This window comes from Idiotropiscis lumnitzeri, chromosome 2 (assembly GCF_059441095.1).
Source record: "Idiotropiscis lumnitzeri isolate Australia: NSW breed Sydney's pygmy pipehorse chromosome 2, RoL_Ilum_1.0, whole genome shotgun sequence".
In the NCBI taxonomy this organism is placed as follows: domain Eukaryota; kingdom Metazoa; phylum Chordata; class Actinopteri; order Syngnathiformes; family Syngnathidae; genus Idiotropiscis; species Idiotropiscis lumnitzeri.
Window position 1 is genome coordinate 29,795,208 of NC_142392.1, and position 12,262 is coordinate 29,807,469.

Sequence of the window (12,262 nt, forward strand, 5' to 3'; positions counted from 1 at the left end):
AGCTATGTTATTATTTCTTAAATTATAGCAGACGTGAGGCCGAAAAATCCGTTGAACTATTTTGAAATAAAAACAACATAAACACACCCCTCGATGTAGCATTCCCTCATTTGAGAACAACTGAATTAATATAAAAACAGTCCATGTGTAATTGATGAGAGCCTGTAGAGAAAGTTTGGGTTGAAACAAAACTTTGTGTAAAAAAAAAAAAACACCAAACTATTTACATTGCAACAATTAAGCAATCACTGCTTTGTGAAGAACAAAGCATGTGGGAAGATCTTTGTCTTTTCTGATGCTGCTTTCACTCCACTTTCCAGGTCATTGTACATCTCCCAGGCAAAAGCAGCCCTCCTGCAGTATGCCACATAATGTCCAAGAGAATCCTGGGTCAAGCCTCTTTGAAATCCTATGACTGCTCTCAAAGTAAACATATTCTCTTGCAGCACCAGACTAGAGGGAATTTCAAGCAGGGCAAATTCTGTCCAACTCGTACCAAAGTCGGTGTCAATCCACAAACATTCTCCCAGACTGTAGCTGTGGGAAACATTTGCCGAACACAGAGCCTTTCCTGTACTGTTGTCTTGCTTTTTAAATGTAGATGGACACTGAGATGCATTTTGGATTGGTCGGAGGCAAGTAGAGTCAGGAAGGCTCAGTCCTTCTTCAGCAGCAGTCTGAAGATGAGTCATGCCACAGGTCTGCAGGACAGCAATGTTGGTACACACAAGCGGAACTTCCCTTATTACTTGAGTGCTTAGGCTGCAGTACGGTGAGGAACATTGTTTTTTCAAGTATACACTTGGAAGATTCATCGTGGCTCTCTCAATCACTGTCGAGATGTGGCATTGTGCATCTATTTGGAGAGCACCAGAGGTTAGGTGGACAGGCTTGAATATTTCTTTCAGGAGTTCTGCCCTCCTGGAATACACGTGTTGTGTCACACCTCGTGTTGCGATGGTTTTTACCAAGTGGAGGAATGGATTGTCACAGGTCTTGCTGCTTACAACCTTTTCAAATGAAAAGCTGTCACAATAAGAGCAAGAAAGACACTCAAACACGGCATCAAATGCACAAATGTTGAGCACAGCGACTTTCAATTTGGAAAGTTTAACAGGCTGTTGTTGGTTTCCATTTTTCAACAATTGCACCTTGACTTTTTTACGTTCCATGGATGAATCCACATGCAGCCACTCAGGACAAGGAGAGAGATATGAACTCATCTTCCTTTTTTTGGGTGGAACTACTAAGCCTCTCCAGTTCTCAACTTCGGTAATATGAAGATTGATTGCAGCAGCATCAGATTCATCACCAAGGTCAGCATCCTTTTTTACATTTTTTTCCCCCACTCTGGGTAGTAGAGACATCGTCAGGTCGTAAGACAGTCGTAGCATCACCTACATCAGCCTTTTCTCTTTTTTGTTTTGCAGCAGAAATCCGCATGTTTCCCTCAATGAAGGCAAGATGACGAGCAACAAACCGGTCGACACGAATGGGAAGGCTTTCATGCTTGAAAAGCCCATTTTTTATGTTTTTGAACTCTGCTTCAACAGCTGCCGAACTTGCAGTGATGGTGGTGCTTCGGAAGAGAGGGACCATTACTCCTGTCCAGAGTGGTAAGTAACTTCCCAGTCTGATGATGTGGGGAATAATCTCAGGGAGGAAGTGGATGTTATCTCTGTCTCCCTCAGCCATGGCAAGTGACCTGCTCTCCTCGCATAATTCAGTCACCCACTGTCGAGCATTAGTGTGGATCTGTTGATGCGCCTCGACGGGTTCCTGTGCCTGAACCTCTGTGTCTGGCATGCTGATACAGTCTTCTTGTGCAATTTGTGTTTTTAGATATTTCTTCCGCTTTTCTGATGGGAGAGGGGTTCCAGAACTGTCATTACCTTCGGACTCACTCAGTGCCACAATAGTGATGGCACCTAGAAATTCTGTTGAATGTTCCACACATTGTGACTTGAGTAGTTGTGATAATGATCTCACATAAAACTCTTTAACACGATGTCTTTTATTTTTCAGGCAGTCCCACTGGCAGATCATTTTGATGCTGTGTGCAACATCTACCCTGACAAAGCATGGTGGCAGGTTTGCATGCTGATTCCCAAGTAAGACTTTAAAGCACTCATTAATGTAGCTCTTCAAATCGGGATGTGGGGTAAAAGCTTTGACCAGAGATCCAAGAATTGCGAGAGAGAAATCACTTACAGCTTCTTTTGGGACCGGTGCACCTGCATGTATCCATTCTTTTAGCCACCCTGTGATAGCGCTAACATCATGCTTAGCATCAAAGCATACAGTTGGATGAGGTTTTTTTTGACAATGTCTTGTACACATGCATTTGTGTTTGACTCCAGTAATGACAGAAGAATTTGTCAAGTCCAATGTCTTTGATGCTCCCACTGTGAGGTGTACTGTACTTTAACAGCTGCAACGACAAAATTGGATTTTTATCACCCAATGCCAAATCATTTCTCTCTTGTTTTGCCTTGCGCAGGGTGGCCAAATTTGGGAGGTGGCTTGGCTCAGGATCTCCGAAGTTCATTAGTGTTGTTGCTTGTGGTGCCCGCCATACATGTGGTTCCATCCTGCCCTCAACAAGTTCCTTGGCTATCTTCACATGCAACTGCCCAGACAGGAATCGCTTTGAGCTGCCAGTGTAATGAGAGTCATCAATGTTCTTGATGTAAACAGTTGAGCATCATTGGACCGTCGAGTTCAGGCTCTCTGTCGCAATTCATGTCAAGATGGCCATGACATTCCCTGCAGTGTCCTCTAATTTCAATATACAGTGGAACCTCGGTTCTCGACCATAATCCGTTCCAGAACCCTGTTCGAAAAGCGAATTGTTCGAACACCGAAACCATTCCTTTACTGCTTGCACTGACTTTCTTTGGAGGCATGATTAGGGGATAAAACACTTCGTACACCTATATAAAATGCGAGAGCAAAACGCAGCACGTCCGCACGCGACAACAGTTGATCACGAAGAGAGCAAGAGAGCGATCTACACCCGTACGCCGCTCAGCATCCCACCCTCGCGTACGCACTCACGCGTCATACCGGCGTTCGAACTCCGATGTTTGTTCGAACTGCGAAGCAAGAATTTCTCTATTTTTTTGTTCGGACTCCGATTTGTTCGAACTCAGAGTCGTTCGAGAACCGAGGTTCCACTGTAATTATTTGTGACTAATGGATAGACTCGACCGAGTTGTGTGCTGTGTGGGCAGCGTGGGTTCAGTTTCCACTCAGTGACGGTGTCTATGTCCGTCCTGTGACTAGCTGGCAACCAGCTTAGGGTGTTGTGCGCTTTTCGCCCGTAGTCAGCTGGGATAGGCTCCAGCACCCTCCCGCGACCCTGTACAGGATAAGCGGTGTGGATAATGACATGACATTAATTATAGCCTAATCATTCAATTGTTGCACCTTTTCTTGCCTGATGACGACCGTTTTATTGCGTGCTACTTTTCAAACTTGTAACGTTGCACTCTTGTATTTATTCTTCCACCTTCCCTTTTACTTTGGAAAACAATGATAAACATTTCTGACTATTTTCTGCCATGTTACTATAGTCACAAAGTGAATCATTTACAATGCATGGAAAAAGTGGGACTATTTTACAGTTCATGCTGAGTTTCTAGAAAGTCAGCCTGGACCATTTGACTGACCTACGGTCAAAAGTCACGGCGCAAACTGTGAAATTAATGCCAATACCACATGATCGATGGCCAGCGTGTTAAAAACAATGGTAATATTATCGTGCATCACTGGTAAATAATACATTGTGAAATTCAAGATACGCACCCAACAACCCGAGAGATATTTTTCAAATAATCAAAATACAGAAAATGAGAATGAGGTTTATTTGCGAGAATGCGGCTATCTTTTATGTTGCCTGTTTTCCTTTTGAAAAAAAATTAAACACGCCAAGACAAAAAAAAATGAATATGAACAAATTCCTGCCATCTTTTTTGTTAATATATCACAGTCATGTCTCCTACAAAAGAAACAAAAAACAAAGGAAGAGAATAAGCATATTATTATTATTGTTTTAATAGTTTGCTGAAGTCTCGCTGCCAAAGATGTTAATAGTAGCTATTAGTCAGAATTTTGTCAGGATAATAAATCAAGTCAAATTTAAAAAAAAAAGAAAAGTAAATTAAGGATGAAAAAGACTGTCAAATCGGTGTCAAGTCATATCTGCAGCAAAACTCACTCGACTTTGCTAACATTACAAAAATTGCTACATTTCTTATCGGATTCGTAAAATATTTACCTTTTCAAAGAAGTAGATAAACACCATTCCATTCTGTGTATCTGACATCGACTTACTGAAAACACAATATATCAGCGTAAGAGTATGCAAGCATAAATGGTATTAAACAAATTTTGGTGTTTTCCACTAAACATAAAGCACCACCCGAGAGCTATTAAGTCCGGTGTTTTACTGACAGTTCAGAAGAACGAGGCTTTTATTATTTCTTAAATGATGTTTACGCAGTCTTTATCACTTAATGTCTCATTTCTTAAATAATGTACACAATCCTTCTTACTAAATGCGAGAATGCGCTCTGAAAGGAGCTCTTAAGATTTTACATCAAAATATAAAGCAGCATAATTTATGTTATTTTTCTAAATCATTCAACCTTAATTTATTTACCGAACAATGCTTCTGTTTTATGATGGACTCGTAGTCCGGCACCAGTGCATTTCCATATTGGCAGATTTCTTTTTCTCTCTCTCTCCAATATTATTTTCAGGTTTTGGGGCCGTTTGTGCTGGCGGCAGCCGTCTTTACTTTTGACCACCTGCGGGCACGATGACAATAAATTCTAAATAGCGATGGTACGCGATACAGTGAACGCTTAATGATCCTTGTTAACTCTGGAAACTCTCTGTCTTTAACTATTTCATCCTGGCTGGCCGACTTTTGCGGTAATTTATTTGTTACCAAGTGCAATTTTATTACTCTGTGGGGCAAGCTTCAAAGCAGAGACTTCCCTTTAAACCTTTCTGTGCTCCTATTTTTGTAGGTGTATGCATCTTGCGATGATAAAAAAATCCTTGACTTTATGACGCGTCACTTTTTGACCCATTTTCTCCCTCGCAGCTAAATGAAGGCGATCTGCACCTCCAAAACTGGCTGGTTGAATGGGATCGTAGTACAATTTTTTCAACCAACGTTTAACGCTCATGACGGTTTATGATTTAGTGACAAACGTCACATTGTTATTTGTCTAAACACACAGACGCAAAAGCATATTTTTAAAAACATCCATTTTTAATTGAATGAAATACAAAAATATGACAAGGTTAAGTCTGGTTACACATGATAAGGATTCTCGAAGACGTAAAAAGTCTATAGGTCAGGGTTAAAACAGATGGATCAACTTTTGATTCTAACAGGTCTTCAAACATCTTCAATTCGTGTGCGAGATCCACAGGTTGTTGATGACAGAGACGGTATCTTATCACATCGTTAAACAACGTGAGTATGCTAAGTCACTTATCTCATTTTCCCAATTTTCCAAAATATTTTGAAACGTGTCGATCGAACCCGAGCGACTCAAAGTAGCTTCTATAGCCAAAAAGCGATAATTTTCTCAACACATTACCCATTTTTAGTCAAAGTTAATATTTTCTATAAGATATTCTTCGAAAATATCAAGTTGATCACGATATATCATAAAACATATGGGCTCATCCACTTTAAGGCGGTCCGGTAAGTCCTTTACGAGTGCTAAATCCACCATTAAGATCTCTGCAATTCGCTTGACTGTTTCTTTATCCGCTTTTACAGAACAAAAATCCAACAAGTAGTGAATACATGGTAAAAACTTTTTATCGCAAAGGATTGGCATGATGCGCTCATATTGCAGTCTTAGATAATAACTATTGCATAGGTATCTATAGCTATGCAAACAACCCCTTTTTTTGTGATACTTTATCAAAAAACGTCTGACCATGTAAATAATAGCCGCCTTAACAACTAATACGACATCCATATCAATCCATCCCTTAGGAGGATTATCCCATGACATATGTTTTGCCTCATCTTCGGAAATAGGTGCAGGTCCGGGGTCAGGGTCGTTGACGGTCTGAACCTTAGCGGGCTCAAGCGAACGGTTTGAGAACTCTTGTTCGGACCAACTAGGTACTCGTACCTCCTTGATTTGTGGAGATTCAGCCTGGTCGGAACAACTGGGCTGTTGTACCTTCGCATTTTGTGAAGATTCTGCCGACGAGGTGGGGGTCATCGGAGGTGTCGACGGCGGTGTCGTTGAAACGGGACGGCTCCACCCTGAATATGATGGCTCGCCAGTGTTGTACGAGGCTACAACAGGAGTTGGTAAGATTCCCGTACCGCCCACCCATAAAGAGTATGATGGTCCTGCCTGGTCCTCGTCTGTTTTTGTAGGTAGGGGTTCCATCCTGGTCTACATTTGTACAGGCGTCAACCTGTTCCATGTTTGCAGTTGTCAGGGTTTCTACACCAACAACGTTTTCAACCATAGTCATGTCATGGTCGCATGTAGGTTCATCCACACCGCTATCTGCAGTACAAAGATACTTTGATTAAATATATAGCTATTGATTATAGGAATATAGTTAAGGATTAGTTGCATCGTTTACCTGACGAGTGCTCTGCAATGTTATTAGAAACCTGATCAGGTGCAACGATGGTTGCCACCCTTCTCGGTGTGATGTCCATGACCATGCGGCGTCTTGTTCTGAGCGTCTTCATTTTTAGAGTAGGTCTGGCTCTTCAGCCGGAAAAATTGTTTTGTCTGTGCAGAGCGTGACTTGGGCTTTGGCTGTATTGAGACTGGGGTCGGGATATGATAGTAGGGGATGTGCTTATTTTTGACAGAAGCGTGATTCTGGGGGGCGGGCGGTGTTGTTTATGCTTACACACGACCGCAACTTGGTGGTCGTCTGTCTGTCCAACTATAGATAAGAAATACGTGAAAACATGTCGAAGCTTGTTGCAAAGATGACTTGGGGATGTCTACAGACAAGATGATGCTCCTCCTTGAAAGGTAAAATAATTGGTAAAACGACCTTAATGATATCTTAGCTTAGCTGCTATTTCTTAACCTAAACGCATGTTGTTTCTTAGCTGTATTCTATTTTCTTAACCTAAATGTATATTGTTTCTTAACCTAACTACATACTATTTCTTAGCTGTACGCTGTTTCTTAGCAGCATGCTATTTATTATATATATATATATATATTTATATATATATATATTTATACTATAATATATATCTATATTTATACTATAATATATATATAATAATATATAATATTCTAATATCTAATATTTCTTTGCTTACCTGTATAAACTACAAACATGAGGGTTGCCTAGCTGTGTGCTATATTCTTAACCTAGCTGTATTCTATTTCTTAACCAGGCTGGTTGCTATTTTACTCAGCGTATGGACTACAAAAAAGGACTACAAACATGGGGGCTGCCGGCAGTAGGAAGGATGTGACGTACAGGGAAATAGGAGGGTGCGAGGGGCGGGAGGGGTGGAGACATCACCCTTCATTTTTCTCGCCCGGGGCGGGATAAATGACGGCGTTTGACTGTCCAAATGTAGCCAACAAATACATGTCCAGACATGCAAACATGACTAGGCAGATTTTACAAAAAGGCAAGGGGTCTGACGACCGGATGTCGACAGTTGCCTGCCACTCACTATCTTTTGAAACACCTTGAGGCTGCTGCAGGCTTGGAGGGTGTCTATGGCCGGCGTCTTGCCCGGACAACCCCCGAAGCATGCACAATACCATGTTTAAACTTATGTCGCTGGGAATATGTCCAGACATGTTTGCAAAAAGGGCAAATGTCAACCGAATAAACATATTATTCAAAGGTAAAAACAACGCCTGCTCTTCTCAACTCATATTATTTCACTCGTTTAATTTAATTTTATTTATTTAAATAGAACATTTCATTGGATGCTTTATATACTTCAGAAATTAAAATATGCATGACATAAGTACAGTTTGGGAGGCGGACACATGCACGCAGGGAACACATTGTTTTTAACATAAGAAGCATACAGGGGGAGTGGAGGGGGGGGCTTGGCCCACACGCACGTAGGGGACACATTGTTTTTACTAGAAAGGGCATTCAGGGGGAGGGGGGCTTGGCCCACGCACACACACACACACACACACACACCCACACACACCCCCCCACGCCCGTGGGGAACACATTGATTTTGATAGAAGTGTAATTCTGTAGGCGGGGACATCTTCGACAAAAGTGTAATTCTGTAGGCGTGGTATTAACGCTTCAAGGGCAGGGAATTTGTAAATATTTTTAAATAGGTGGCTGGAGATTGGATAGTTTTGAACACAGGGGGCGGGGATAGCGGCCATTTTGGACAAAAGCGTAATTCTGTAGGCGGGGACAAGTTCGACAAAAGCGTAATTCTGTAGGCGTGGTTATGACGTCATGAATAATTAAGAAAGCGTAATTCTATTATCTCTAATATTTATAAAATGTTTCTATATTTCTTATTAATTGCATTAAGTCTGTATGTCGTTGCTAATTTTACATTTCAATATTTCCCGATTGCATTATATAAGCAATCCAAAGTATAAAAAATATAATATAAAAAGTATTTTGCATATTTGACAAAATTATAGTTTTTCTGAAGTGAGATTCTGCTTAGCAACAAACCCCAAACACTTGATAGAGCTCAACCTAGAAAGAGAAACCGAGACTATTCGTGTTTCTCTTTCTGGTTCTTTTTATAGTTCAACTTCGAGTTCTGTTTTTCACCTTTTCACAGCGTAATGAAGGCGAGTTGAGCAAGTGGAACAAGTGATTTTATTGATGATTGTGGAAGGCACCGATTTCATAAGCACTGTTTCTTCTCACACCTTTTCCATTAAGTACCATTAAAAAGACAACTGAAAAGCATAATGTTAAAAAATGTTGTACCAGGCAAAAGCAATAAATTTTATTTACATGTTTGAAGTAAACACACAAAAAAATCATCACCACTCAGACAGTGGTTCTTCTGGCACTGATCTCAATAAAAGAGCTTTGCAAAATTCAATTTCATCATATTTTATTGAAAATCACATTTACATCTTACCACAAAGAGTCGGGTCTTTCATTTTTTTTTTCTTTTTTTAATCTTCAAGGATCGCTGCAATTCTCGCCAGCACAATCGTGTCTCTCAGCTCCCTGTTCAGTGACAATTTTTTTTAGAACGAACGCTGCAACTGAATGGCTTGTCTCCACTGTGTGTTCTTGTGTGGCTTTGTAAATACGACTTTCGAGAGAACCTCTTGGCACAAACTGAGCAGGAAAAAGTTTTTTCTCCACTGTGTGTTCTTGTGTGGCGTCGTAAATGCCCCTTTTGAGAGAAACTCTTGGCACAAACTGAGCAGGAAAAAGGTTTTTCACCACTGTGTGTTCTTGTGTGTTCTGTTAAATATGTCTTTTTTGAGAAGCATTTTCCACAAACTGAGCAGGAAAAAGGTTTTTCTCCAGTGTGTGATCTTTTGTGGATTGTTAAATGCGACTTATGCAGGAAGCTTTTGCCACAAACCGAGCAAGAAAAAGGTTTTTCACCACTGTGTGTTCTTGTGTGCCTTGTTAAAATAGACTTGTCAGAGAAACTTTTGCCACATACCGAGCATGAAAAAGGTTTTTCTCCACTGTGCTTTCTTGCGTGATATGTTAAACCTGCCTTTTGAGAGAAGCATTTTCCACAAACAGAGCAAGAAAAAGGTTTTTCACCACTGTGTGTTCTTGTGTGGCTTGTTAAATTAGACTTGTCAGAGTAACTCTTGCCACAAACTGAGCATGAAAAAGGTTTTTCTCCACTGTGCTTTCTTGTGTGATATGTTAAACCTGCCTTTTGAGAGAAGCATTTTCCACAAACAGAGCAGGAAAAAGATTTTTCACCACTGTGTGTTCTTGAGTGAATTATTAATTGAGACCTTCGAGAGAAACTCTTGCCACAAACTGAGCAGGAAAAAGGTTTTTCTCCACTGTGTGTTCTTGTATGTTGTGTTAAATTTGCCTTTCGATAGAAACTCTTGCCACAAACTGAGCAGGAAAAAGGTTTTTCTCCACTGTGTGTTCTTGTATGTTGTGTTAAATTTGCCTTTCGAGAGAAGCATTTTCCACAAACTGAGCAGGAAAAAGGTTTTTCTCCACTGTGCGTTCTTGTGTGCCTTACTAAATTTGCCTTTCGAGAGAAGCATTTTCCACAAACAGAGCAAGAAAAAGGTTTTTCTCCACTATGTGTTCTTGTGTGGATTGTTAAATGAAACTTTCGAGAGAAGCTTTTGCCACAAACCGAGCAAGAAAATGTTTTTTCTCCACTGTGTGTTCTCGTGTGCGGTTTTAAAGACAGCTTTGAAGTGAATGAGTCAGTGTGACATGCCCTTTCACCGTTGGCTTGCCCATCATCATCTACATCATCATCATCATCATTAGTATCACCATCGTCATGAGCGTCTAATGTGTCCTCATTATGTGCTTGTGATGGCCCCCAGTGGTCTTCATCACCTTCTGTTGTCACGTGATGACTTGAGCTGCTGCTTGGAGGCTCCGCCCCTCTGTTGTCCTCACTCTCATCCTTGTTTTCAACTTCAGTCTTTATAGAGACAACGTTCACTGGTGACTTGTTGATCTCCTCTTCCTCCTCCTCCTTTTTGATGTGAGTCAAATCTGGCTCCTCTTTCACAGAACAGAGATTGTTTTCACTGACGTCTGTCGGACACAAAAAGACAAACATACAGTTGGTTTGGTCAAGTCAAACCTTGTGCGTCGACTTTGTCTTATATTGTTTCTACCGTACTACCTTGACTGGTGCCTGCCGCACACGGAACAATGCGTGCGACCCCGACTTGGACCAAACCATGGGGGCATTTCAATAAATTACGTCCTTCGATGTAAACCTCCCTTTGGCAGCACAGCTGTGATAAACGAGCATTTAAAAAGGAAGCACGTTGCGGCTGATGCCCGATTTCATTCCTGACATGGTCCCAGACGTTTCTGGAAGCGAGCTGAAGTTAGCACACACAGGCTATTGTGTGCGTCTGATGGAACACCTGTTGTGGGACCCTAACTTATTAATGGGGGCCACTGGGGGCCATCGCAACATAATGTCATTGATAAAATAGGAATCGTTCAAGCGAAATATGTTTACAAGTATTTCTTTTTGCATTTATAGATAGTTTCATCGTGGGTACTTTTTGCTTTCATGATAACCTGCATCCCTAAAAGAATTAAAGGGGCCCTGGAATCAGAGTCGCTATTTATTGCATGAGTAACGTTTGTTTTTTTGTTTTTTTTTTTACCCAAAATGACATTTATCCTGCTAGTACGTTCTGACATTACTCTTTTTATTTTTATAAAATTTCTGTTTCTAAATAAATTTTAAAACAAGATTACGTTTGAAGAGTAAAAGTTCTTACACATCAGCATTAAGCAACAACACTTTCACTCTGACTTTTGTGTTGACATATTTGAATAATGACTGTATATTTTAAAGTTATCCAATATGTATTCAAATTCGACGAAGATACACCAAAATATTATGAGTTCACTGAATTATTTTGTAACCGCAATGATGTATAACAGCCATAGGGTGTCAGTAATGAGTAACAAAGTAACACAACACCTCCCATTGTTCCGTCATCATTGTCATTTGCAAAAATTACCAGGAACTATAAGTTGCGGGGGAGATGCAAACCACCTGGGCCACAGGATCTTTATCAGGAACTAAATGTTCCTGGACTTGTAGGTAGAAAAGGGGGTTGTGACTTTCAGCCTTTTTGAGCCCATAGTAAGACAAAGATGCAGATGCATTCCTTGCAGCATGCGCTTGTTCACTGATGAGATCCGTGCAACCCTGGATGGATGCATTCAATGTATTTTAATTGCTTGGATGGGGTGAAACGATGCACACGTGCACAAAACAGTGCAGGGCCACCGGAGGTTCATTGACTCTCACCCGACCAAGCCAGTACAAAGTTCATAAATAAGACCAATACGTACTTGATTTATTAAAAAACTTAATCCTTTGTGTTTTATCCACTAAAATTCATCAACCTCCATTGATCATTTTGCCCCAGTGTGTACAGTTTTTAGAGTCAGGTTGAATCATTCCAGAAGGAATTACTTGAACAAGATTTGTCAAAGAAGTTTTTGTCAAAAACGAGACAAGCCTTCATAAATGAATCACCCAGCCAAGATTGTCTTTGTCACTTGCGAGGAG

At 40.8% G+C, this 12,262-nt stretch overlaps 1 pseudogene; it reads left to right on the plus strand.

Annotated features, from left to right (window-relative positions):
• The first annotated feature begins 295 nt into the window (after window positions 1-295).
• LOC148342268 (uncharacterized) lies at window positions 296-2,760 on the plus strand (annotated as a pseudogene).
• Window positions 2,761-12,262: the final 9,502 nt, after the last annotated feature.